General features: G+C 40.0%; 1 protein-coding gene across 1 annotated transcript in view; it reads right to left on the bottom strand.

Moving 5' to 3' along the window:
* The window catches only part of COL5A3 (collagen type V alpha 3 chain), a 1727233-nt gene that overhangs the window by 205096 nt on the left and 1498823 nt on the right, over positions 1-23314 (bottom strand). The gene's annotated exons all lie outside the window — the stretch shown is intronic.

The following is a 23314-nucleotide window of genomic DNA, read 5'->3' as shown; positions in this document are numbered from 1 at the left end:
AAGTGTCAGGAGTAATTCATGAAAAGAGTACACTTACCTTGGTCAAATAGGGAGAAAAATATTTAGGTGCAAAGGTATACTGTATGGTCAAAGCATATTTAGGAAAAAATATGTACATTATAGCAGAAGTAATCTGCTAAAAAATGAGAGGAATTCAAAGATAAGGCAGGCAGATTGCAGAAAAAAAATGAAGAGCAGTGATGGTTAGAACTTTGATATTACCACGTTTTATACAGATAGATAGATAGACAGAGAGATAGATAGACAGACAGATAGATAGATAGATAGATAGATAGATAGATAGATAGATAGATAGATAGATAGACAGATAGATATAAGATTGGGAGAGCAAATCCTAAAAAAGTAGTGGTGCTGCTGTAGCGTTGTCGCCTCACACAAGACGTTGCCCTGTTCGATTCTCAGCTAGAGCATCTTCTGTGTGGAGGCATGCGTGAATGGGCGTGCCTTCGTTGAAGGTTGTGGGTCAGGGCTGGTAACTCGTAACATAAAAATCCACTACCAAACATTAGCGGACCGGAGTTCCGCTGTGGCGACCCCTAACCGGGATAAGCCGAAAGATACAACAACAACAACAACAAAAGGAAATAACAAAAAAAACATATGTCAGATTTGTGTGGAAAGGAAAGAGGAAAGGACCCACCCACACCTGAATTAGGAGTGGGGTCCTTTCCTGTCACAGTATTAAGAACCCTAAACATTCCAAATACTTGTGTCTGGAGCATTTCTCTTCAGGCCTCCTCTGAAACTACTTTCCTGATAAACAAATGTCAAATAAATAAAATAAATGAGTTTAAAGAAAATGACAACGAGAAATGCTGACTGATAATGCTACAGCTCCTTGTGAAAGTGGAGAAAAGTAAAAGGCTTACGAAATGGAACAATAACACTACAGGACTTTTACATGTAAAGACACCATCAACCTTCCTTTAATCAGGTTCTGGAGTGCATCATTCTGTATTAATACATCTTAAGGTATTTGAATATTGCATTTATCTGTTTGCTTGCTTGTAATGGTATGTCGTTATGTACTTATTTATTTACTACATGAAATAATCTTATATAAAAGCTTGTTTCTCTAAAAGAAGCCCATTTAATGAACTTCTTCATTACCTTTTTCCTGTAGGACTGACCCTGCCATAAAAAATACTCTGGACAAAAGCCATTTGTCTTTTATATCATCTTAGTATATCACTCAGATAAAATTATGTGGAAATGCCTTTCCAGCTGTAGCAAATGTTACTTTTTTGCTGGAAATGCAGTTGTCACTCTGACTTAAAAATGCTGCATAAAGGAATTTTATTGCAAAAGGATATTTTTCACTATGTTGTACATGGGAAAAGGCATGATTAGCAAAGGGAAAACAGAATTGTGCCTTGTATAAGCCAGCACTGCATCTGTACAATCCAAGATGGCAGCTTTGTGTGCAACTTCAGAGGTAGGGTTTATGATTCTTCTAGAAGACAACAATTAAGTTGAACATGAACTTTACTATAGATGCATAAGTAAAAATCTCTGTAAAATATACAGTTTAAACACATACTATCTTAATTAAACTGAAGCAAGACAAAAAATAAGATAAATAATTTAGGAACAGAGTGATGGCTATAAAATTAAAATACTCTGACATCTCCGTGACACGGAGAAATGAAGCACTAACTATGACTTAGCCAGCATTGGTGTGATTAGAGGTGTTGCGTGGTGAAAGTGCCATTCAGGGAGGGACAGAATGACAAGGTAACAGTACAAGGAAGTTACAAGAGAGTATGCAGGTTCTCTAAGTATCAACATGTTCTCTATGTATACAAAAAGGACACATATATAAGGAAATTCTCTATAGAGAATTGGGGTTGGTGGGAACAGTATGGATCCTGACAATGCTTGACAGAGGCAGCCACTACCATCAGCTCAGTCTTTCTTGGATGCAGCATTTGTCATCTCAGAACTAGCTGCTATAAAATAGAATTCAACTAATCTTCAATAATGATGTCTGGCATATGGTTCTAAAGGAAGGAAAGGTGAAGGTAGATACTGCATAGCACCTTCAATAATGACTGCTCTAAACAGAAGAAAATGCACATTGCGAATATAATAGTAGGAAGAACTCAACAAATCAGTGGCTGACCCCAATGACAATTTAGACTAGTGACTGGCCACTGAACACATCACAAATAGGTAAGATGGGAACCACGTGAGAATAATGAATGAAATCCCACAGTGAGTATGCTAGTGCTTGATATGGTCCCATTATCTGCAGCATCACCTGGGGATGGTCCATGCCTCTCTGTCAAAGACAAGTTTGTGGGTTTAGAATCTTAATCCTGTTCCACTCCATTGTAAGAGAATATGGTTGTTGCTTTAACTACTGTTTAATTATAATCCCCCAAGGATTTTCTCACAAGCCAGTTCATTCAGATCATCATCTGGGTATCCTTAGGACAGAGGAAACAATTTGACTGAAATGGTGTTTTAGAAGTGACATCCCATTTTTTTAAATGTTTGGCTCTTTTACAGTTAGTTTAAAAAAATAATATTTAAATGGTATCTGTTCATGATTTTACAAATCTAAACATTATTTTTCATTTACAGAACTCCTATATGTGGACAAAACTGCTCAATGCAAAGATTTGTCTTTACTGGCTCTAAAATCATATATTTCAAACTTTTTAAACTATGTTTTATATATATATATATATATATATATATATATAAATATATATGTGTGTATATTTGTTATTTTATATATATATATATATATATATATATATATATATATATATATATGTATATATATACATGGGAGCAATCCATATGGTCAAAGATTTGTAATATCAACCACATGTAATGCCAGTAATCACTCTGCTGGCATTACTTTCTGCGATGCAGTGGACCAGAGGGGACATCTGGGCAGCACTGCATAGCTTAATGCACTAGAAAACACATGCCATATGGTAGTTATGATGGCAACTGCAAGAGCACTATGCCATGCAGCTGACACACATGGCATTATAGCTGTTGATAGTCTGAGTAGCGGATGTTTTTATTCTTCAACACATCACTGCATTTATCAGATGTATATTACACAGGTGTAAACAGATATGATGGGTACACTGAGGAGTTTTATGGCACTGGACGTATGCACACATAAGCACTAAAGTAGACGTGTGTCCAGCAATGCATTTATTTATTAAGTTATTGTAGTTACTTTTTAATTTAATTTCTGTTAATGCAGGTAGAGCACTGATCTTTATGATCCCTTTTCAGGCTCAGATGTCATACTGTGAGTACATTAAAAATGCTTCCTTTACAGATAGATTGTGTTGCCAATGTACATGGAATAGCTGATCCTTAATATAAAACATGTGTCTTGGCAGGTATCTTTTCAAACATAACACGATGAAACAGCTGATACCACTAATGTAGGGAATGGGCAGACAATACATTTATACATAATAAATATATATATATATATATATATATATATATATATACAGTGTATATATATATATATATATATATATATATATATATATATATATATATATATATATATATATGGATCTCAGATGATCAAGGTTTGGACCCTGCACCCCCCACACCCCTGCAAATTATATATACCAACTCCGAGACCACACTACAGTGAGGAAAGGTGTGCAGTTCCTTATCTGCACTGAACTGCAATCTCCATTCAAAATCTTAGGGTTTTCAAAAACTCTATCATATGGTCCCAACCATATGAATTTTGAGTTTCTGAAAACCCGATCAACTGATAGGGATCCATAGCTATACATACACACACACACACACACACACATATATATATATATATATATATATATATATATATATATATATATATATATATGGGGTCTACTCTTATTTGTATGTTTCTTCGACAAACAAAAGTATGACCTGAATTACGCGAAAGCGCACTTCAATGAAAGTGCATGTCTGCGAATTACGGTTCACCGAACTTTTAATGAAAATAAAATAGAACACTATCACAGTAGTTTTGCAGGGGGGTAAGCCCCCCTGCACCCCCCACACCACCACCACTTTATATATACTGACTTCGAGATCTCACTTCATGCTACAAGCATGCTACTATGGGAATAAGGGAATATACCTGTGTCCCCACTGTAGTGCGATCTTGGAGTTAGTATATATAAAGTAGCGGGAGTGTGGGGGGGCAGCCCCCACATGAGTGGTGCAGTGATAGCGTTCTATTTAATTTTTATTAATGGTTCAGTGAACCGTACTTTGCAAATGTGCACTTTCGTTGAAGTGCACTTTCGCGTAATTCAGGTCGTACTTTTGTTTGCCAAAGAAAGGTAATTTTGACAAATAAAAGTAGACCCATATATATATATATATATATATATATATATATATATATATATATATATGTATACATACACTTGTGTATGTATTTTCTTCTAAATAGTGTATACAGTTTAATAGTTGAATGTTTTGGTGATGTTCATTAGTTTCTAGTGTTAGTTTCACACATAAAAAACCCAAATCTATTTTTGTTGGCTGAACCCACATTTTATGCATTTGTTGCTTGCTATGGGCATGCTGCAGCAGCATGCTGTGGTTATGCTTGTGCACTGGTCAATCTGCAGCAGCACTGAGTAGTTATAAATGTGCACTAGTTATGCTGCAGCAGCATGCTGTGGTTATGCTTGTGCACTGGTCAATCTGCAGCAGCACTGAGTAGTTATAAATGTGCACTAGTTATGCTGAAGCAGCATGCTGTGGTTATGCTTGTGCACTGGTCAATCTGCAGCAGCACTGAGCAGTTATAAATGTGCACTAGTTATGCTGCAGCAGCATGCTGTGGTTATGCTTGTGCACTGGTCAATCTGCAGCAGCACTGAGTAGTTATAAATGTGCACTAGTTATGCTGCAGCAGCATGCTGTGGTTATGCTTGTGCACTGGTCAATCTGCAGCAGCACTGAGCAGTTATAAATGTGCACTAGTTATGCTGCAGCAGCATGCTGTGGTTATGCTTGTGCACTGGTCAATCTGCAGCAGCACTGAGTAGTTATAAATGTGCAATAGTTATGCTGCAGCAGCATGCTGTGGTTATGCTTGTGCACTGGTCAATCTGCAGCAGCATTGAGTAGTTATAAATGTGCACTACTTATGCTGCAGCAGCATGCTGTGGTTATGCTTGTGCACTGGTCAATCTGCAGCAGCATTGAGTAGTTATAAATGTGCACTAGTTATGCTGCAGCAGCATGCTGTGGTTATGCTTGTGCACTGGTCAATCTGCAGCAGCATTGAGTAGTTATAAATGTGCACTACTTATGCTGCAGCAGCATGCTGTGGTTATGCTTGTGCACTGGTCAATCTGCAGCAGCATTGAGTAGTTATAAATGTGCACTAGCTATGCTGCAGCAGCATTGTGTGGTTGTGCTTGTGCATCAGTCATGTTGGCAGTAGCATTATGCGGTTAGTCATGTGCACTAGTCATTCTGCAGCAGCACTGAGTAGTTATAAGTGTGCACTTGTTATGCTACAGCAGTATTGTGTAGTTGTGCTTGTGAATCAGTCATGTTGGCAGTAGCACTGTGTGGTTAGTCATGTGCACTAGTCATACTGCAGCAACATGGAGTGGTTATAAGTGTGCTCTAATTATGCTGCAGCAGCATTGTGTGGTTTTGCTTGTGCATCAGTTATGTTAGCAGGAGCACTGTGTGGTTACGCGTGTGCATTAAGTCATAATGCAGCAACATGGAGTGGTTATAAGTGTGCCCTAATTATGCTGCAGCAGCATTGTGTCGTTGTGCTTGTGCATCAGTCACACTGGCAGTAGCACTGTATGGTTAGTCGTATGCACTAGTCATTCTGCAGCAGCACTGAGTACTTATTAGTGTGCACTAGTTATGCTGCAGCAGCATCGTGTGTTCTTGTGCATCAGTCGAGTTGGCAGTAGCACTGTGCAGTTAGGCATGTGCACTAGTCATGCTACTGCATCAGCACTGTGAGGTTATGCATGTACACTAGTCTTGATGTTCATAACTTCTGCAGGATACAGTGCACTTCACACATCCAGGAATTCAGGTTTTAGGACACCTTTTTTTATTTTACTTATCTATTGATCACATTAGCCCACTGTACACAATTTTCCCTTTGCAGGGGTGACCCTCAGAGCACTATCTGGTTGTGTAACTTAACAAATTAAGGTGGAAGGACTTAAACCCTGTACTCTGGGCAAAAGAAACAGCTCAATAGCATATGAGAGATTTATTTCTATGCTCTTACGACCAGACTCTTCAACATGTCCGAACCAGGCAGCGATTTACTGTGCTGCTCAGTTGTAGGGTGTTTTTGTGTGTGTGTGTGTGTGTGTGTGTGTGTGTGTGTGTGTGTGTGTGTGTGTGTGTGTGTGTCTCTCATGGCACTGCATGTTTATTTTCCAATGTTTGCCCACATCTGTTGTAGTCTGCCATTCACAGTGTATTGATGATCTTGCATGACTCATGAACATTTATCTTCGCCCAGTTGCTGTTTTGTGTTCTGTTTATGAATCACGTACCATATACATCATATATTGCTTTTACTCTATATCTACCTCTGATTAAATCCTACACTATGTTTACAAATATTCTCATCAGACAGCAAATGCCATTTAGAAAGATAAGCCTATATCATAATTTCTGAGGGAAAATACTCACATTTTGAAAAATCTATGGAAACGTATCAATTAAAAAGAAAAATAAATTACTCCCAGTACATTTACTGGTGCCCAAACACTTATAAATTGTCTCACCATGAAAATAAATAGACCATTCATTATAATTTTCCCTTACTTTTCTTCATCTTAATACACTGTACAATAGCCTGGCAATTTTATTCTCTCCTCTGTCCTTTATGTCTGGTCCAGTACTAGTCAAAAGGAAAACATGTCATAATTTTTTTTTTTACTTTCTCAAGCTTAATATGCAAACATCATAAAATAACTTCATGAAGAACAAAGTTTGAATTAAAGAACTTCAAAAGAACTTTTAAAAAAGTCTCTGTCAAAAGAGAAGCAGTCCCGTTTGCAAATTACCAAATGGCCTTAAAACAAATGTTAAAGCACAATTCTTGTAAAAGTGGTGGCACATTTCTTGTCCGTTTGCGGCCATACTGACAAGAATGACAGGAACAACAAAAGTAACATTTTCGGTTTCCTGAAAAGATTGGAAAACTCATTGATCAAGTATAAAAATGAGAGGTGTTCATTGCAGCTGCAGATGTACAAATGAAAGAAACATTGGTTCAAGAAATCATATATATCGTTTGGCAGTAAACCAAAAGCAGGCATCAGTCTTCTGGCCAGATAATTTCAGCATTCAAATCTCTCCAAGGGTACATGACTGCAGCCTCTCACTCTATGGCCACTAGAGGGCAGCTGACTAAAAAAAGTGCATGCTTCTCTGTCAGTTTGGTGTTTCAGGAGAGCCAGAGAGTGTGTGTGTGTGTGTGTGTGTGTGTGTGTGTGTGTGTGTGTGTGTGTGTGTGTGTGTGTGTGTGTGTGTGTGTGTGTGTGTGTGTGACAGAAAAAAGTTCACTAAATACTCTTCCTGCCTCAAGAGACCACTGCATTTTTACAGAAACTTTTTCCTCTTGTAAGGTCTGTCAAAGGACAACCTCAAAATTAGGCGCAGACTTTGTGTAGTCCATATACCAGGCTCAATATGTGCAGAGTACATGGGGGAGATACTCTCTTGTAGCACTGATCTTGTTAATTACTCATCTACTGTAGCAGTACTACTTGTAACAAGGTCATTGCAGCAAGGAACCATTTTGTGCATGTGTGCACAGAATGATATTTATGTTTGTATAAAGTTAAAGAAGACAGTGGAAATAGAAAATTTATAAACACCCAACATTATTTAATAATGCACAAACCAAATTATCAGATTATTTGGCTTTGCAGATTCAAACTAAAAATAAACAGTATCTTCATATGCTTCCATTTCTTACAGGCCTTCCAGGGTACAGGCTGTTGTTGTTGTTTGTCTTTTCGGCTTTTCCCGGTTAGGGGTCGCCACAGCGGAACTCCGGTCCGCTAATGATTGGCAGAAGACTTTTATGGTGCCGAGTTGCCAGCCCGATGTCCAACCTTCAGCGAAGGCACGCCCATTCATGCACGTCTTTTGGAGGCCACTCGACCACGAGGAGGACATGCAGACTCCACACAGAAGGCACTTCAGCCATGTAATAAAAAAAAAAAAAAAAAAAACAGTGCTGCAGGCATCTCACAGGCTTCAAGGAAATTGCTGGGAAGTAGCCCCCCATAGCGAAACCTTTAGCTCAGAAGAGGTATATCTGCTGGTATAATCTACAGGTAACCCCAACAGGGCTTTTATTCTACAATTCCAGAGTCTTTTTCAATATACTCCTTCAGGAAAAAGGTAACTTCCTAAGTTTATCCGACCAGGCTACTCCTTTTTATAACACATTAATGTGATGCTTTTAATTGTTGTGAGACTATGACCAAAAATCCATACAAATTTAAAAGCACATATGCATTTTCCATAACCAAGATGTTGTAATTACCATACTCCCAGTAGAAAACCAGAGGTTTTGGAATCACAGCAATGGATAAGCCCTGGACAGCCCATCAGCATTTCTGTTGGCTAGGGTGGGTCAGTATCTGCCTTGCCTAGGTTCTTTATGAACTCATCAGTTCTGGGCCTAGGACAGCTATTGCACTTTGAGTGCTGTTGTGCTCCTAAAAGCATCACAGTATCTGTCCCTTCTTCAGGTTTAGGGATGAACACTATTGTGCTACTCCAGTCACTGCGTGACTCTTCAATAATGCCTAATTTAACATTTTTTAACATCTATTACTGTTTTTGTTGCTGTTTGTTCCAGGCGTCATCTCTATGACGTGTTCTGTTTACTGGCACAAGATGCTGGGAAAGTAATCATCAGTACCAGCATTTACCATCAGGTCAGAAGCTCGTCAGCATTCTGTGTATGATTAAGTGCAGTACCAGCATTTATTCTGGGCATATAAGAAATGCTACACTCCATGTCTCATATTTAATAACAGCAAGACACTTCTTGCATTTGTAGTAAGCATTTTTCCCCCACAGGGACAAAAGGACTTTTTTTTTTTCTTCTTAACATGAAGTCCAAAGAATAATTGGTCTGATGAGGTTTATGATTATTGCTGCCATATGCACCTTCATGTGGAGGGTTACCAGTGCTATCACTGCCTAGATGGTCAGTGCTGTCTGAAGGTGGGGTAGGGTATATACCCAGGATGGTCAGGTAGAGGGACTATCACAAGGTACAAAGTCCTCAGGTTTATCAAGCAGAAGATGATAAATTGACACCCCTCCTCATGGGTGGTGGCAGCAACCTGCCTCTGCTGTGACAATACAACTCACCAGCAAACTCCAGCCAGTGGCAGTTTAGCACCTGCACGTCATCCCTGTCATGAATGGCCAAAACAACTACTGCATGAAGCCAGTAAAAGGGCCACATGTCATGGCCATGTAGTGCCACCCCACCCACTGAGCAGGTTCATGTAATCTCCAACATATCTTAGGAAGTCCCCCATATCTACCTCTTGCAATATGCCCCACACATGTTGTGTGTGTAACAGACATGTCTTTGATTATTCAGCCTCCTGTGCACATAGTGACAAGTGTGACCAACTCCACCCTCCCTCTTGTGTTGTATACATGGGAAAGTATGATGTACAACATGACCAGACCAAGCACTGAGTAGCACAGCCAGATATTGACGCTGCATGCATCATGCTTGTTACGTGTGACACTGCCTTCCTTGCACTGCACATTCTGCACCCATCGCAACCTATGGTGGGGGCTGTGTGACTGCCACTTGTTCCTGTTCCACCACACTGTCATCAGATGATGACATTAATAAGCCTTCTGAATTGGCCATGTGTTCACAATCCATCTGCACTGGCATCATAGGGCTACCCTACACTTTTCCTCACCAGCAAGCTGTGTAGCATTCAGTATACTAAGGACCTCCTGCAAGCTGTAGCAGGGACATGCCGGAGTGACCTGCAGATATATTAAGTCAGCAGATGTGGGATTTGAGCAGGCAGAGCATACATTCAGCAAAGTTCTCAGTTTCTGCATGTACAATGTTGTATTACAGCTTGGCTCTGCTTTGTGGGCTCTGTATGGATATCATTAGCCAGGTCTATAGCAAGAATTCAGCATTCTCTGCAACACACTATAAATGTCTTGGGCTAGGGTTAGTCCATTTAAGCACACCATAAATGGATAGACTAACATAAGCCACAGCGATTTCTTTAAACAGTGAAAAGGTTATGTGGAATGCCACCATACACGAAATGGCAGCATACAGCAGCTGAGCTGTACAACATATGTAAATCAAGAAAACCACCTTTTTTTTTTTCTTTTTTTAACTAATACTGTTTACCAAATATATGTTTTATCTGCTTGTATCCTATTACAGTATAATGTATTTTTATGTAAATTGTCATTGCCTGCTTGGTAGGTCATGACTGAAAAAGATCATTGGACCAGTTTACATACCCGTTTAACAAAAATCAAAAATAAATGCATACATATGTACATAAATAAATAAGTAAATCAATAAATAAATCTGTACTCACATTAGTTATGACCTTACGTGTCACATAGTACCTGGCAGTAAACCAAATAATGGCCCTTCCTGTTCACAGTCTTTTGTGACTTTTTTGGGGCTCTAATTGCTTCATGTATAAAATACAGACCACCCCAGTACCTCAGGAAGGTGGGTGATGTCACTGAAGGCACACAAGCTGCTATTTGTCTCCTGTCGTGTGGTAGGAAACTATATATGCTCATATATGCTGATCCACTTTTAGGAGATTTATGTCAAGGAATTGTTGAATAGTCAAGAGTTGGAGGCATGAGAAACAACTAACATGTTTGCTGGGATTCATAATGCCTTGTCGAAGGACAAACACCAGCCTCCCAAATACACCAAAGCATTGCACTGAATACCTCGTAAGATGAACCGAAAAGAAAGCTTTCAAAAAGTTCTCTCACAACTCCCACCTCGCATGTAATGGCACAACCTCATACCCCCCTAACGTCCATATACTAACACCATAGTCACACAACCCCTAAATAACAAAAAATAACTCCACAGTCAACCCCCCAACTTACATATACTAAATCCATAGTCACACCCCCCCCAACTTACACATACTAACTCCACAGTCAAACCCCCCATAATTTACATGTACTAACTCCACAGTCACACCTCCTCAACTTACATATGCTAACTCCACAGTCACACCCGGTAACTTACATATACTAACTTCACAGTCATCCCTCCCAACTTACATATACTAACTCCACAGTCACACCCCCTAACCTACATGCACTAACTCCACAGTCACACCCCCCCAACTTACATATACTAATTCCACAGTCACACATCCCTAAATTACATATACTAACTCCACAGTCACACCCCCCAACTTACATATACTAATTTCACAGTCACCCCCCCTTTACATATACTAACTCTGCAGCCACACACCCCTAACTTAAACATAAAACTCTACAGTCACGCCCCCGAACTTACATATACTAACTCCACAGTCACATCCGCCTAACTCACATATAAACATTCTGCAGTCACACCCCCTAACTTACATATACTAACTCCATAGTAACACCCCCCCAACTTACATATACTAATTTACAGTCACACCCCCCAACTTACATATACAACTCTATAGTCACATAGTCACACACGCCTAACTAACATACACTAACTCCACAGTCACACACCCCCATCTTACATATACAAACTCCACAGTCACACCATCCTAACTTACATATACTAACTCCACAGTCACACCCCCATGACTTACATACACTAACTCCAGAGTCACACCCCCCAATACTAACTCCACAGTCACACCCCCCAACTTACATATACTACTCCACAGTCCCACACCCCAACTTACATATACTAACTCCATAGTCACACCCCGCAACTTACATGTACAACCTCCGCAGTCACACCTCCCAAACTAATATATACTATTCCACAGTTACACACCCCCAACTTACATATACTAACTCCACAGTCAAACCCCCCCAACATACATATACTAACATCCTAGTCACACCCCCCTAACTTACATATACTAACTCCAAAGTCAAAACCCCCAACTTACATATACTAACTCCACAGTCAAACCCCCCAACAAACATATACTAACTCCATAGTCACACCCCCCTAACTTACATATACTAACTCCAAAGTCAAAACCCCCAACTTACATATACTAACTCCACAGTCAAACCTCCAAACTTACATATGCTAACTTCATAGTCACACCAGCCCTAACTTACATATACTAACTCCACAGTCAGACCCCCAACTTACATATAATAACTTCACAGTCACACACACCTAACTTACATATACTAGTGCCACAGTCTAATCCCCCCAACTTACATATACTAATTTCACACTTACACCCCCCATCTTACATGTACTAACACCACATTCACACACCCCCATCTTACATATACTAACTTGGCAGTCACCCCCCCTTACATATATATACTAACTCCACAGTCACACCACCCAACTTACATATACTAACTCGGCAGTCACACCCCCTTACTTATATATACTAACTCCACAGTTACACCCCCATAACTTACATACACTAAGTCCAGAGTCACACCTCCAATACTAACTCCATAGTCACATCCCCCACCTTAATTATGCTAACTCCGCAGTCAAACCCCCCAACTTACATATATTAACTCCATAGTCACACACCCCCAACTTACATATACTAACTCGGCAGTCACACCCCCCCCCAACTTATATATACTAACTCCACAGTCACACACCACTAGCTTACATATATTAACCCCAGGGTCACACTTCTAATACTAACTCCATAGTCACACCCCCCCCACCTTACATATGCTAACTCCACAGTCAAACCCCCCCAACTTACATATACTAACTCCATAGTCACACCCCCCTAACTTACATATACTAACTCCACAGTCAAACCCCCCAACTTACGTATACTAATTTCACAGTCATACCCCCAACTTGCATGTACTAACTCCACAGTCCTACCCCCCTAACTTACATATACTAACTCGGCAGTCACATCCCCCCTAACTTATATATACTAACACCACAGTCACACACCACTAGCTTACATATACTAACCACACAGTCACACCTCAAACTTAAAAATACTAATTCCACAGTCACACCCCCTAACTTATAAATACTAACTCCACAGCCACACCCCCAATTTACATATACAAACTCCGCAGTCACACCCCCTAACTTACATATACTAACTCCACAGTCACACACCCCCAGCTTACATATACTAACTCCACAGTCACCCCCACTAACTTTCATATACTAACTCCACAGTGACACCCCCCAACTTACATAAACTAACTACACAGTCACAATCCCCTAACTAACATATAGTAACTCCACAGTCACACACCCCTTACTTACATATACTAGCTCCTCAGTCACATTTCCCCAAAATACATATACTAACCCCACAGTCACACCCCCCAACTTACATGTACTAACTCCACAGTCACAAACCCCTAACTTACATATACTAACTCCCCAATTATACCCACTCAACTTATATATAGTAACTCTGCAGTCACACACTCCTAACTTTCATATACTAACTCCACAGTCACACCCCCAAAGTTACATATACTAACTCCACAGTCACACCTTTAACTTATAAATACCAACTCCACAGTCACACACCCCCAACTTACATATACAACTCCGCAGTCACCCCCCAACTTACATATACTAACTCCATAGTCAGACCTCCCCAGCTTACATATAACTCCACAGTCACACCTCCCCTAACTTACCTATACTAACTCCACAGTCACACCACCCTAACTTACATATACTAACTCTACAGACACACCCCCATAACTTACATAAACTAACTCCAGAGTCACACCCCCTAACTTACATACACTAACTCCACAGTCACACTCCCATAACTTACATACACTAAGTCCAGAGTCACACCCCCGTAATACTAACTCTACTGTCACCCCCCCGCCCCCCGGAACTTCCATATACTATCTCCACAGTCAAGCCCTCCCCAACTTACATATACTAACTTCATAGTCACACAACCCAACTTACATACACCAACTCTTCAGTCACATCCCTCAACTTATATCTACTAACTCCACAGTCACACCCCCTAACTTACATGTACTAACTCCACAATCACACACCCCGACTTACATATGCTAACACCACAATCACACCCCCTAACTTACATATACTAACTCCATAGTCACACCCCCTAACTTACATGTACTAACCCCACAGTCACACACCCCCAACTTACATATACTAACTCCACAGTCACACACCCCCAACTTACATATACTAACTCCACAGTCACACCCTCATAACTTACATATACTAACTCCACAGTCACACCCCCATGACTTACATGCACTAACTCCAGAGTCACACCCCCCAATACTAACTCCACAGTCACACCTCCCAACTTACATATACTAACTCCAGAGTCACACCCGCTAACTTACATATACTAGCTCCACAGTCACACGCACCCAACTTACATATACTAACTCCACAGTCACACCCTCCTAAGTTACTTATACTAACTCCAGAGTCACACCCCCATGACTTACATACACTAACTCCAGAGTCACACCCCCCAATACTATCTCCACAGTCACACCCCTCAACTTACATATACTACTCCACAGTCACAGCCCCCCAATTTACATATACTAACTCCAGAGTTACACCCTCCTAACTTACATATACTAACTCCGCAGTCACACAGTAGTAGAAAAAGGACAAATTTGCTTTTGTTGAGTTCATAGGTAGGTACTAGGCTATCTAGCCGAAGGCATTTATAAGCCTAGCCAGAATGTATTGGCTTTCACCGCCTCCTTAGATTAGTTCCCTGTGACTCTGTCCAGCAGAGCCATTGAAGTGATCCCTGGGGTAAACGTTCTGTTTCCCATCCACTCTTTAAGGTTTCTCTTGAAGAGGGTTAGCTCTGCCTAATGTAGATTGGAATCTTGTTCCAGAGTATTGGAAGTCTCCGGAACAGGAATCTATACCTCCTGCACATTTTATTTATTGTTGTGGTGAGGTATAGATCCCTGGAGCATGTGGCTCGAGGGGATATGGCTTTCTTTAGGTGGAGCATGTCCATCAATTGTGGGTTGGACATGTTCTTGTATGTCAGGCAGAGATCACCTCTAAGTAGGCGGTATGCAACCGAGTACAGCTGAAGTTTCTTCAGTCAAGCTGCATAGGGCATCTGCTTGAGGCCAGTGATCCTCTTGGTGAGGTACTTCTGTGGTCATTCCAGTTGTTGCAGGTGTCTTGTAGGGCACATCCCAAATGGGGCATTGTATTCTATGATGGGTCTGATAAGTGATGCGTAGAGGGGCCCAATGACATCTTTCGATCTGGATGCAAACCCTTTTGTGATTAGGTGGGCCACATATAATAATTTTCTAACCACTTTGGCAATGTGCTAATCAAAGGAGAGGTTACTATCTACTTGGGTCCCCAGTTCCCTTATTACATCTTCCATATTTAGGGGGCTACCACCTAAGTGGTAGTTTGTGGGTACTTTGTTTTTTCCAAAGGGGATGACATGGTTTTGACACCAGGTATCTGTCTCAGTGAGACCATTTTAGAGGATGTCTGTGTCAGCCGGAGAGTCAATTATAGCTCCTAGTTTGCAGTCATCTGCAGACTTGGTCAGCCATAGTCCTCCTGTGTTTGCCTGTACCTCGGAGAAGTATATGCTGAACAGGAGGGGTCCTAGGATTGAGCACTGGGGAATGCCACTTGTAACTGGTTTAGAGTCATATCTAGCTCCTGCAACTCTCACCATGTGGGTTCTGTCTGTGAGCCAGTTGACAACCCATCTTGTGATGTAGGGGTTTATGTTCAGGCTGGTGAGCTTATCTATAATACCTGAGTGGGGAATGGTGTGAAAGGCCTTTGCCAGGTCTAGGTAGGCTGTGTGGACCACCTTTCCTTCGTCTATAGCCTCGGTAACTGTCTCAAAGAAGTCCACCAGGTTTAGGAGGCATGATCTGCCCTTAACAAAGCTGAACTGGGTAGGGTCCAGTGTTTGGAGGTTCCCAATGTCTCTGTTAATGAGATCCATGATGATGCGCTCCATAGCTTTGTAGACCAAGCTAGTCAGGCTTATAGGGCAATAGTTCTTTGGTACATTGTGGCTCCACCTTTGTGGATTGGAATAACCATTGTTGTGCACCACTCTGTGGGCACATAGCCTGTGGAGAGGCTGAGTTTAAACATTGTCTTTAGGTGAGGGGTTAGTTCATCTTTGAGCTCATGTACGACGCAGCCTGGGACACCGTCCAGTCCCATTGATGCTGTGTTTTTGGCTTTGGAGAGGGCTGTTTTAACCTGAGTGTCTGTGATTCCAGGGGCACTACATTCTTCTGGTATAGTTATGGGCCCTTTTGGGGGTGAGAGGGGGGTGAAGTTTGCACTGAACCTTTCTGCCAGTATGTTAGCTATATCAGTTGGTTCAGTGTATTTTTTGCGAGTCTGCACTAACTCCGAGCAGATCTGAGAATTGCCACATAGATTCTTGACATAGCTAAAGAATGCCTTGTGGTTATCTTTGGAGTCCATAGCAATTTTTCTTTCGAAGCTAGCCTTGGATGATTTTATAAGGGAATGTAGTTTCTTGCTGATACTGATCAGGGATGTCTTCCCTTCTTGGGATTTTACTCTTTTCTATACTAGTTTCCTCCTTCTATTGTATAACTTTTTTATGGCAGGGGTCCACCAGACTGGTTTCTTTTTCTTGGAGGAGTGAGTCTTGGTGTTGCGTGGGATAGCACAATCCATGCATTCTTGTAGATACTCATAGAGTGCATTAGCAAAGGATTTTGCAGCTTTGACAGCATTATCCTTTAGCATGGGGGCTTTGAAACTTCCCACCTGTCGCCCATGTTGGTGATGACCAGGTCCAATATGTTGTCACCTCTGGTGGGGGTGTTGACCACTTGATCCAGGGCATTTGAGTTTATAAATTCTAGGAAATGTTGAGCAAGGGAGTTAGTACTTGATTAGTTCTCCCAGTTAATATTTGGGTAATTGAAATCACCCAATATCAGGGTGGTGGGTAGGACCTTTATGTTTCCCAGTGTTTCCAGGAATGCAGAGTGGGGGTCCTGGGACATGGTGAGTGATCTGTAGCAAGCTATAATTTGAATAGCAGTTTTGCCTGTTGTTAGCTGCATGTGGATGACCTCTGAAGCATCGTGCAGTGCCACTAACCTGAAGGTGTGGGTATCCTTGATGAATATGGATACTCCCCCCACCTTTTGTATTTTAGTCCGGGTTTTTTGGCCAAAATATATGGTATCAGTTGTAGCCTGGTAGTGCTGGGGTGCTCTCTGGAGCCTTAAACCAGGTTTCTGTTACTGCACATATATCAATTTTCTCCATACTGAGGAGTGCCTCGAGTGTGTGCATTTTGACGTTTACACTTCTGGCATTGAGTAGCATTCCCCTCAGTTTTTTGTTACTTGTGCTATTTATGTTGGTGTGTTTGTCTTTTGAGCCTTGCCTAAAAAAGGCACTATGGGGGTGGCAAGAGCCTTGGCCAGTATTCAAAAGCCTAAGGGTGACAGGTGCAAGCCATCTCTAGTGAAGCAGCGTGGTTTGTCGAGCATGTCATCCCATGCTGACAGACACTGGATCTCTTTTGAATGACACCAGAAGCTTAGCCAATTGTTGAAACTGATAATTTTTACTCTATAGCTTAGTACCATTCTTGGTGAGGGCAGATGCTACTCAGGGTCAGGGTCATACCAGCCTGGGCTACATGATCAGAGACTTCCTCCATGTCTCTTTTCATGTAATCCAGGGATGTACGGCTCAGCTCATTCACACCAACATGGACAATGACAGTCATATTTGTACTTGTTCTGGAGTGACCTGAGTGCTTGTGTTATGTGGCGGATCCTGGCACCCGACAGGCAGCTAACAGTAACCTTTTCCTTGTTCAGCCTAGTGAGTGGGACGTCAGTGTGCCTGACTATAGAGTCACCTATTACTAGTGTTTTGGGTATGTTATTTTGCCTTAAGGGCTGTGATTGCATGGCACACTGGTTTTGTGAAGTATGTGTTTCATGGTTTGTGTTGAGGGGTGGCGGTTACTTGGATGTCTGCTTTGGAGGTCTCTGTTGCTTTTGCAGATTTTTATTCTGAGCCTCTGAGTATGTTTTCTTGTATTTATATGTGTTGTTTTCAGTAAAAAAAGGACACATTTGTTTTTATTGAGTGATTGTTTTCAAACTGGTTCATTTATTTGAAATTCAGGAGAACTTGCACTCATCAAGTTGCCACATTCCTATCCCCCTGTTAGTTTCTGAAAACTCCTTGTAGTTACAACAGTAAGAGCTAGGAATACACTTTCATTTCCACAGGTATGGCAAAGCCATGCATTTCTCCAAATTCTATGTATGGGTTACACACATCAACTAATGTCCACATAATGTTCTCATCAACTCTGTATCAACCAGTAATCCCTTGGTTGGTTACATTGTAGTACAACACCTGCTGGTAGTGCAATTTGTTTTGGCAACTACCTCTAGTTAGCACATTCAACAGGAATTAGCCATGGTAACTGGTACTATATTTTGCTGCATAACTGATACTGCTAAGCCTAGAATTTTTGCTTCTGCAACTCAAATACTTTTGGAGCCGTTTAACCTTTTATAGTCAGGAATACACTGGTACACAATTTTTCCCACTTACAACTGCAAATCATGAATGTGCTGACTTGGTATACGATTGCATATTATGTCCTCAATTGCATACCCAGTGTCATTTGCATACCATTACATAATCATTTACATATTTGTTTTGCAGTGCATTTGTGCTGCCTGCACTGCAGCGCAACATGTTACAATAAATCACTTTTATCTTGAGAATGGCTTATTCCACATTAATGTGTTCTGCTTACCATGCAACTCGTCTATGTATCCTGCCCAATTTACCAGGGGATTCCAAGTTGTTGATTGTTTATCATCTTTGGGCTCCAGGGGTTAGAGTCATAAACATTTTTACCTGTAGGGTGGTAGAAAGGATATTTTTGGACAACTGTTTTGCTTGAAATGAGCAGACAACTGCTTTGTGGATGCTGAGCTAGGGAAGCTGAGTGCAGTGCAGAGTCAAATGTAGGGTCCCAGAGGTGGGAATATTTTGGTATGGAGTGAATAGGTGATTGGCGTTCCTAGGGATAGCAGTGCTTGGTTAAGTAAGTTGCAAGTGGTTAGTGGATGTAGGGATGGGAGCACTGCCAAAAAACTTGTGTAAGTACCAGCCATCACATCATATCCGCACCCCCTTTAATTTTAGTAATTTTCCGCTATAATGCTAAAATGCTTATTCCACACTAATGAGTTTTGCTTACCATGCAACTCGTCTATGAATCCTGCCCAATTTGCCAGGGGATTCCAAGTTGTTGACAGGTTCTCATCTTTGGGCTTTTGGGATTGGAGTGATAAACATTTTTACCTGTAGGGTGGTAGAAAGGATATTTTTGGACAACTGGTTTGCTTGACGCGAGCGGTCATCTGCTTTGTGGATGCTGAGCTCAGGAAGCTGAGTGCAGTGCAGAGTCAATTGTAGGGTCCCAGAGGTGGGAGTACTTCGGTATGGAATGAATAGGTGCTTGACGTTCCTAGGGATAGCAGTGTTTGGTTCAGTAAGTGGTAATTGGTTGGTGGATGTAGGGATGGGAGCACTTGGCGTGGGTAAAGATTCGTATGTGTGTAGTAGAAAGCAAAGTGCTGATCCAGTCTTGCAGAAATCCTTTGTATGCATGCAGTTCTGAAACCTGCCTGTGCCCTCACACTGCACATCTAAATAAGGTTGTGCCTAAGTTCTCATGACTGGAGCCATATGTTACATATACTGCCAAAAAACTTGTGTAAGTACCAGCCATCACATCGTATCCGCACCCCCTTTACTTTTAGTAAATTTCTGCTATAATGCTAAAAAGAATCCACAGTTAAGGAATCTGCACCTAGTTTCATGCATTTCAAGCCCCATATTTGAACATGTGAGTGTTCAGGGTTACCTTTGTAAATATTAAGTAAAAAAGAAGGAAAAGCCTAGTTATGAAGTATAGGAGTAAACACACCAAGGCAAATGTCCCGAAAAAACATAAACTCCTAATACTACGAAAACCACACTGAAGGAGCAGAAACCACTGTAAAATCTAGTATAAATCCAATGCTCTTTATTGTAGGTAAGCTCTTTTGCAACCAGCCCTGGTTGCTTCCTCAGACCAAAGATTGCAAAAAAACATCATCCCAAACTTTAAAAGCCTTGAATCCTGTGTCTTATGACTATGACCAATTTAGTTAAATGAGTTAAAAGACCAAGTACATGCAAGATGCAAATACACTCAGAAAGCACAAAATTTCATTCAAGGCAATATATAATAAAACTGCATATAATATGATGTAAAAGAATCATACAAGGAACATACATAAAATTGCTATATATATATATATATATATATATATATATATATAAATAAAAATAAATAACCTGCTATACTATCTAACATACTAATACTACCCTATCTGTAAATCACTAATAAAACAGCTTTCTTTCTAATATTCAAAAATACTCTATGTATAAATAAAGAAAAACATCTAATGTATACTATATTATATTATATTATATGTTGTCTAAACATAGTCTAACTATAAAAAGATGGTATAACCCTATCTATAAATCACAAAATGAAATAGATTTCTTCCTAATCTTCCTATCTTTCAACACGGGTTTCAGAGATACATAATCATTCAGGCCAGGTAGTTTATGGGTGCTAACATAAAAATCCATCTCAATTCCCTTTGTATAGTTCTGTTATTTAAATCTCCCATCCTAATGGTTTCAGTGACAGTGCCAGTAATAGAAAAGTAAAAATAATGATTCTCCCTTGTTGTAACATGTCTTTAGCCAGTGCACTATGTTCCTGTTGTCTCCTAAAACAGTAAAGGTGGTCACGAATTCTCAACCTTAACCGTCTGTTGGTCTTACCAACATAAAATGCACTGCAGCAGGCACAGTGGGCTAAATATATCACATTCCTACTCTCACAGTCACCTGGAGGCCTTAAACTTGAAGGATTTCCCCACTCGATGGATGGACAAACACGGTGTTAGTTTCTATATACTGACAAAACGAGCATGTATTACAGGTGGCAGCATTTACCTAATACTAATATATTTGTATTAACCTAAACTGCCCTACAGCTTCTTATCTATCCCACTACTGTCCTACTGTGTATAGGTGTGGGACAATTGAAGGAGGAGGGATGACGATCTCCTAGTCCCATAGTTCATATGGATCTATGTTCTAATCCATCTGTATAGCAGAGCATCTGCTTCAATGTTTTTCGATTTTTAGAAATAAAGCGAGGTTTCTCTCCTATTACTGCACTTATCCTATCACCAGTCCCCAATATATGCCAATTACGATATATTATATCCTTAATCAAACGAGTATCAATACTAAACTTCACTAATTGTTCTCTGCTCTTCATTTTCTTAGGGTCATTTCCACTCCACCCATATTGGGACTAGAAAATACGGTTTCCCTGTAGTGTTCCTTTTTAGTTCTGGCTTCAGCGCATGCCTCATTTACCTCTCTTTCATGGTAACCCCTGACTAGGAACTCATCCCTCAGGGTCATCAAACTATCTTCAAAGTCCTCATCTCTTTCATGGAATTTTGACATGTGTAAAGCTTGATTATTGATGACGTTCCTAAAAATACGGGGAGGGTGCATACTAGTGTGGTGAATATAAATATTACGGTAGCAGTCCTTCCGATTCAATTTAGTGTACACATTGCCAGTGGTTCCAGCCAACTGTATTTTTATATCTAAAAACTCAATGGCGGTACGAGATCTATAAATGGTAAAACCTAAAAAATCAGTACTTTCATTTAAATGTTCCACAAATTCACATAATCTTTCCTCACTACCCCCCCAAGAAAGGAACAGGTCATCTACAAAACACCGAAAAAATAATTTTGTGATTTATAGATAGGGTCATACCAGCTTTTATAGTTACGCTATGTTTAGATAACATATAATATAATATAGTATATGTTAGATGTTTTTTCTTTATTTATACATACAGTATTTTTGAATATTAGGAAGAAAGCTGTTTTATTAGTGATTTACAGATAGGGTAGTATTAGTATGTTAGATAGTATAGCAGGTTATTTATTTTTATATATTTATATATATATATATATATATATATATATATATATATATATATATACATATATATAAAATTTATGAATGTTCTTTGTATGTTTTTTTACATCATATTATATGCTGTTTTTTTATATATTGCCTTGAATGAAATTTTGTGGTTTTTGAGTGTATTTGCATTTTGAATGTACTTGTTCTTTTAACTCATTTAACTAATTAATTGGTCATAGTCATGTGACAGAGGATTCAAGGCTTTTAAAGTTTGGGATTCTGTTTTTTTGTAATCTGAGGAAGCAACCAAGGCTGGCTGTGAAAGCGCTTACCTACAATAAAGAACATTGGATTTATACTGGATTTTACAGTGGTTTTTGCTCCTTCAGTGTGGTTTTAGCAGTATTAGGAGTTTACATTTTTTCTGAACATTTGTAAATATTAAGTACAAGTATATTGGGATGTTCTTACAATAGGGTAACACAAACATATGTATTTACTCCTTGAGGATATGCAGATGTTTGGTATATTATTGGAATTCATGTATCTGTTTCACCTGACATGTAGATTATGATACCAGATGGTGTACATACTTGTATCATTGTCTGTAATTCAATGCCCACCACTCCACTGTATGTTATTATCACATTATCTGTCACTCCTTTTAAATCATACCATATCAGAGATGAACAGGATAATGTTTCTAAGCCAAAGTTCAAAATGATTTTTATCCAAAACTGTACAAATAGCAGTCTATAAAGAAATGCACTCTGACTACTCTTTAATTTGAATATACCAAATACACATGCCTGGATTTAGAGGTCCTTTACAGGGAGAATGGTACAAATTCATTTTGGATCGCTGGGAATATGCTGTATATGTACTTCTTCAGATAGCATTCCATGGCACTTCATCCTGGCTTCTCCCAATTCCTGTTCTTTTCTGAGTGCATGACCCTAGTTGCTGGTT

Source organism: Protopterus annectens, chromosome 9.part0 (genome assembly GCF_019279795.1).
Source record: "Protopterus annectens isolate FY-2018-M chromosome 9.part0, PAN1.0, whole genome shotgun sequence".
NCBI classification, from domain to species: Eukaryota; Metazoa; Chordata; order Ceratodontiformes; family Protopteridae; genus Protopterus; species Protopterus annectens.
Note: the sequence above shows the minus strand (reverse complement) of the source record. Positions and strands in the feature narration are given on the sequence as shown.